Source organism: Zeus faber (assembly GCF_960531495.2).
Source record: "Zeus faber genome assembly, chromosome: 9".
NCBI classification, from domain to species: Eukaryota; Metazoa; Chordata; class Actinopteri; order Zeiformes; family Zeidae; genus Zeus; species Zeus faber.
In genome coordinates this window covers 21771673-21778731 of record NC_137197.1, presented here as the reverse complement: position 1 = coordinate 21778731, position 7059 = coordinate 21771673, and positions in this window count along the sequence as shown.

The window sequence follows — 7059 nt, the reverse complement described above, 5'->3', positions numbered from 1 at the left end:
CAGCTGTGTTTTTCCAAGATGGGAGTTAAGATTTACAAAGTGGGTTTGTATGTAAAGTGAAATACAAGATATGTGTAAAATACAAGATACAAGATTTAACATAAGATACAAGATTCAGAGTGGGCCTCGCTTAAAGGCCGGTGCTACAATTGTTCCTTCTTTCAAAAACAAAAGCAAAAATAACAAACAAACTGGGAAAAACTGGATAAACACTGAAATCTGAATAATAGCCCGACCGGGAAATAGAGGCTGTTAAGGAAATTCACTCACTGATAAAAGCTATTGCATCAGTGCAGCAGCATAATGTGGAATTCATTATGATTGAATAACATAGAGGGAAAACCCAAATCCTAACCAGCCTGGAAAATGGTTGAGAGGCTTGTTTTGTCACAATAACAGATAAATGATGCCTTTTTCAAAAAGAGATTCAAAAATATCAAAAGATTGAAAGAAAATGTTGATCTTGTATTGCATTTCATAACCGAAATGAACTTTATGATTTATTTCTACTCGTTATAATGTTATAAACAAACATTTTAATTCTGTTGTTTGTTTGTACTTTTCTTGCCTGTGGATAAGCCAACTAACCAACTAATTTAAAGCCAATTAGTTGGTTATTTTAAGGCCCGCGAGTCCTTTCATTGAACTAATGAGCTAATTGTTATTTAGATAGATTTAAAAATATTAAATAATTAAAGAAAATCCTTATTCATTCTACATTATACTAATTAAAATATTATTAATGGATTAAAGTATAATATTATTTTTGAAAATCCTGCTGACAATGTGGATGAAGCATTTTGGGGAAAAAAACAAAGTAGGCAAATAATTTCAATAAATATTTTACATTCAAGTAAACAATATAACTACATTGAAAAATAATTTATGTGTTTTCATATTTTGGTATATTTTTGGTGCAGTAACAGGAGACAGCGAGCTGCAGTGGAGTTCAAAGTGCTGGAAGACCCTAAAATAACAGAGTGAGTAAAAAGACATGAGTAACACATGAGTAACACATGAGTAAAAAGAGGGGGGGGGGGGTGATAAAAGATGAGAATATTGGGGAGGACGGTTTGGAGACCCACCCCTCCTTCATCCTCCTAACTAAACGTATATAAAAGAGTTTAGTTCATCAGATGCAATGTATACTGAGATGTTTTTGGACAAGACACGACTAAATATAGCCACTTAAAACCTTCCGTCTGGTACTTTTTTGATAAATAATACAAAGTTAAAATGTGAATGTGAATTATTCAGTGTGCAGCAGTGCCCTCCATGACAGCGATGTTCAGACTGCACAGAGCCATCCCCTGCACCCATTTGAGTCTTTTAGTGATTTAAGTGATCATTTAGGGACACTAAATTATGAGGTTTTATTTGTGGAATTGAATGCCTATTTTTTTTTACATATAAATGCATATACATTTCCATTTTTGGACATGACCCTTTATCATTTTTATCTTTTTATTTTTTGTTTGTTTTTCTTTAATTATATTTGTGGTTTATCTTTGGTTTAGTGTATATTGCCAGATTAGTCTTATTGTGTACAGTTACGGTGTACCACTGTTAGGCTTATATGTTTTCCAACTTTTCCATATATTGCCATTTTCTTTTTTCATATTTTTATTGCTTTATTATTATTTTGCATATTATGTTGATGTGAAGGGTCTATCTATCTATCTATCTATCTATCTATCTATCTATCTATCTATCTATCTATCTATCTATCTATCTATCTATCTATCTATCTATCTATTGTTGAAAGGACAAACCTTTTTGGTCCCTGAATTCATTAAGCGAGAATTTCCAAGACATTTTGTGGCTGTGGCTCGCCTCCTCCTCCTACTTCCTCTCACTGAGATTCCCAGTTGAGTTTTATTAATCTCTGCTGAGACCCCTATATCTGCTGACTCTTGTCTACATTGCCAAATTCTGGAGGCGTTGCTCACCAGCCGAAACCTGCTCAACAGACCCCTCCTCTCTCCCTCTATATCTCACACGCACCCACACATTCTTCCCTTTTAACTTTGCCTCACGCTGAGAGCTTTATCTCGAGGACACGGTTGTAAATTATGGATGCCACCTTGAAGAAACCCCACCATGTCTGGAATGTCTTTGTGCTGAAGTCTGAATTAACGTGAATCCATGTTAAATTAGTCAGTAATTGCAGTAACATTATTTTTGGAGATGTTTCTATGAGAAGTTACAAGACCACACTTAAATGTTTTGATTCTTTAGGTGGCCATTCTGCCACCTAGTGACCAATGGATAGAAATCTCTGTAACCCCTTATATTGAATTGTTAGTTTGTATTGGGTAGTCGGACTAAAGAGGATAACTTTGTGCCATTAATTAGTAGTGTAAGCAAATTATGTTTTAATAGTTAGTAATTTGAATCGTCTTAACAGTTAATTAGTCACAAATTTTGTGTTCCTGATAGAATGGTTTTACTTCATTTCAAACTCGAGTCCAGACAGCTCCACTGAATGAAGCTGAAAACCATTTTTAACCAACCAAGTCTCAACTTGGCCATGACAGGCTGTGATTGGTCCACTAGAGCACCCATCATATAGCCCGCCCTTACCAGGGAGGTAAGGTCGTCTTCGGGTGCTCCACAGAAGATGTGCTCCCCCATCCAGGCATTCAACCAGTGATCGACCCTGGACACCGAGCCATAGTTGGGATACCTGGCTACGCCCTCCCTGGAGGAATCGGTAGTGGCAGCTACCATCTAAGGCATGTACAGTTTAAGTACTGTAGGCTGAGAGAAAATCTGGTGGAGAAGTCCTACAAGGCCGCAAGGCAGGCTGCAGCTCTGCTTAATAATGTCTGCCTGTTGCAAGCCTTCAAGACAAGGTTCCTACGGGAGCTAGAAGGGAAGGCCACCCATGAGATGTATGTGGAACTGGGCAAGGTCGCTGAGTTCCGCCTCATGATGGCCAAGGGTGCAGTGCAAGACCGGGTTTTCTGGTGAAGTGGAAAAAGAACGCTCTGGTCCCAGCCTAGTGGACTGTGTACTTGGGTCTCAATCTGGACTCACGGTCGATGTGTGTATGACTGACTCTGACAAGGAGGTTGGCTGTGGTCACTGCAGCTCGTATGCAGTCCCTGCGTAAGGCACATCGGGTTATTGTCTTGCTGGGCCCTGATGGCAGCTGCCTCAGCCACAGTCCCACTGTCTGCAACACTAGTTTGTAAAACAGCGGGTGCCTCCATCCAGGCACCTCTCCCGGGTACTGATCATTACGCAGGAGTGTCGAGACGGCCTTAGGTTTTGGCTGACCACAGGCAACCACATGAAAGGGGTCCAGCTGGGTCCAGTGACACTGGACAGTGGCTGGGGCACTGTTTGCAAGGGCCAGATGGTCAGCGGGCGCTGGGGGGGCTCACGAGACTCAACACATCAATGTGTTGGAGTTGGAGGTCATCCTTTTAGCCCTGTTACACTTCACATTGCGGGTGAGGATGCATTCTGACAACACTGTGACTATTGCTTTTATATCAATTGTCAGGGTGGCGTCAAGGATTTTGCCGTGAGCCCATTCCTACCTCTATTCCCTGTCAGCATCTCACATTCAAGGCAGGCAAAATCTGGGAGCAGACTCAATACTTCCGAGCGGATGTAGATCTGTGCGCATCACAAGACAAGGCTCATTGTCCTCTATTGTACTCCATTCAGAACGATGAGCCCCCATTGGGCCACAATCCCCATCCCCTGGAGCCCCACCCCCTCATGCATTCCCTTCCCTCCCACTGTTGCAGCAGGTGCTGGATAAGGTGAGGGAGGACAGAGTGGAACTGGTTCTGATGGCCCCTTGGTGGCCGACACAGACTTGGTTTGCGGACCTGAGGTCCCTTACCGCGGGTACGAGATGGGTGCTCCCTCTTCGGTAGGACCTCCTCTGCGCTGGTTTATGGTGTGGAGAGAGGGCCCATTATGCTATAATATTGGGGTCGGACTGAGTTTCCTCCAAGACCTGCATGAAAAAGGCTTGGCACCGTTCACCGTGGCAGCTTTATCGACCTGTCATAATGGAGTGGATGGTAAGCCGGGCTGTTACATTTTGGCATCCAGGTTTATGCAAGGCACCTGCTGGTTATGCCCCTGTGCACTCTCGCTGACTCTGAAATGGGATCTGGCTTTGGTGTTGAATGCATTAGAGAATTAGAGAACCCCATTCCAACCTCTCCAGGAGGTGGGGTAAAATTTTTTGTCATTGAAGTCAGCACTGCTTCTGGCACTCGCCTCGGCAAAACCAGTGGGAAAACTGGCGCTGTCTGTCCACCAGTCCCTGTTAGTGTTCTCCACGCACAATCAGAGGGTTACGTTGAAACCCAATCCTGCTTTTCAGCCAGAGAACATAAAAGCGGGATTCAAATCAACCACGATTTATCGCTCTTTGTTTTATCCTCTTCCCTTTGAGTCAGAGGAGGATGCATAGGGGATGCCTGGGTGGCTCACCTGGTAGAGTGCACCATTTTCAAGGCTAAAGCTGCAGCAGTCCAAGTTCAATTCAAGCACAAGGCCATTTGCTGCACATTACCCAGTCTGTTACCTCAGACTGTCACTGTCTATCAACACGTGAAAATGCCCAAAAAATATCTTAAGGATGAGAGGCAGCTAAGTCAAGCACATGCATGCTGTACACAAGTCCAACCAGCTTTTTGTCTGTTATTGATCTCAGACCATCGGGAAACCCCTGTCCAAAGATTGTCTTTCTCACTGAATAGTGGAAGCAATCTCATTGGACTACTTCTCTGTGTGGCAGGAACCCCTAGAGTTTCTTAAAGCGCATTCTAGGTGTGTGGCTACCTTGTGGGCATTGGGGTTTTGGTTGAGGAGGTGTGTGGTGCCGCTTCTTGGACTACCCTACGCACGCTCACAAGATTCTACAGTCTCGACATGATGCAGTCAGCACTGGTGCAGGCTGTTTTAAAAGAGCCAGTTTAAAAGAGGAGACACCAAAACTCTGCCTCTTCTGGCTCGTTCCCAACTCAGCCTCCTCTGGTCAGTGTTAAAAAGCACGGCAACCATCTTTGCCTCCGGCTGGCCCTCACCTTTGAGTTATTTGCTTTATTTTATTTGTAGGATTCAACATCTTTCTCTAAGTTTTTGTTTTCACTAAAAGTCAACAAATCTGCTTCAGTGACCCAACTGAAGATGCTTGCTTGATTGTGCTTTCTTATTTTATTATTTTGTTTGTTTTTGTACTACTAAACCTTGCAGTTTTTTTAATGTTGCGTTATCCGTGAAGCCGCCGCATCTTGTAGCAGGCCGCGGTCAGGACCCATCTGCTCGACTGACAATCCTGGTTTGCCTGGGACACACCTGACAAGTGGACTCCCACACGGCATAGCCAAAATTCCCGACAGACAACCGGGTGGTACAGTGAGTGGCCGCAGCGGACACAACAGTGTCTACAAACTTTGGGACAATCAGCTGAAACTTTCCTCCTCTAACCCTACAACACATAAGGCAAAGGCTTCCACCCTGCTTTGTGATACGAGTTGATGTTGACTCAAATTAATTCCCCTTTTAGAGAAGTTAACTGCCCTTAGCGTGTGTCTCTATTATTTTTGATGAAAGAGTCACATAAATTCCTACATCACTGCTGTCCCTGAGTCAAAGTTTTACAATCATTTAAAATCCTGTTTTCATTTGCTTATTTTCTTTATCATATATTTTACTAATATTTCATTTATTCAATTATTTAGTATGATAAAATAAATCCCATTTATCAGAAAGAAGTTTGTCTGATTGTGTCCTTTAAAATTGAAGACAGAGGTAAATGTATTGGAAAAGAACTCCAATCCTTATGAGACTCATCAGTAATAGTTGATGTGGTTTATTTTTGTTTCCATCCAAAGTTGGAGGTGGTACCCCGTTTATAAAAGTCATTTGTTATGATAATTAAATAGTTTAATAAACCATATAATGCTACCTTTTGGTGCCCTTTTTAACGAGTGCAATTTTAATTTCCAAAGTAGTTATAATGCATACACTATCTATCTATCTATCTATCTATCTATCTATCTATCTATCTATCTATCTATCTATCTATCTATTTTTCTCTTTTTAGAGATATGATCTCTCCCCCCTCCTTTCACACAGAAGCTAAGTCTCTTGGTGGTGGGCCTGTCACATTGATGTCTGCAGTCTACTCACTGTCTACTCACGGGCTGCACGCTGGCCTATTTATAGAGCCCACTTTGCTCCCAGCTTCCACAGTGGTCCTCTCTCTCTCTCTCTCTCTCTCTCTCTCTCTCTCTCTCTCTCTCTCTCTCGCTCTCTCCCCCTCGCTCTCCCCTTCTCTCCAGCTCTTCCTGTAAAGGCTTGATATTTCTGGAGTGATACAGCAATTATGTATAAATAACTTCCATCTTAGTACTAAATCTATTTGCTCTTGCAGAGTCACTGTTTGGTCCACGTCTCTGAAAAGGCTCCGGCTCTCCTCCCCCCTTCCTAGATCATTGTATCATCTGCATCCAACATCTTTTCTAAACACCGTGGAGAGAAAGGTCACCAGTTGCCGAGCTACAAAACAATGCCAACACAAGCCCCAGCCATGACATGTTCCCGTATCATATATCATATCTGATCGTATCTTTTAATAACACACTCAGTAATGGGGTGACAACTTTTTAAAGTGACTTGATTACTTCCTGTTTCATTTTTATTCTCTCCTTGCTTCCATCCTGTCTCCGGCCTACGGAGTTGCCACTCTCCCCCTTTTGTGACAGCCCTGAGTAGGGTTGATCTTGTGTAAGTGCAGTGGTTCTCAGCCTGGGTTAAACTTCAACATTATTTCAGTCACAAGACTTTAGAGAACATACAATAATGACTGTTTCGTTTCGCTGTAATCTCCTTAACTATTATAAAGATGATAAATCATATCTCAAAGATAAACTGATTTTCAGTTTGGGTTCCCAGAGACAAAATCTTATCAAATGGCGTCAGTGGCCCCGAATGCGTATTTTATTGTGGGGCCTTGATACAAAGTTATATTCAGTCTGAAGGTTGAGAATCACAAATTCAGTGATTCTCAACTTTCACACTGAA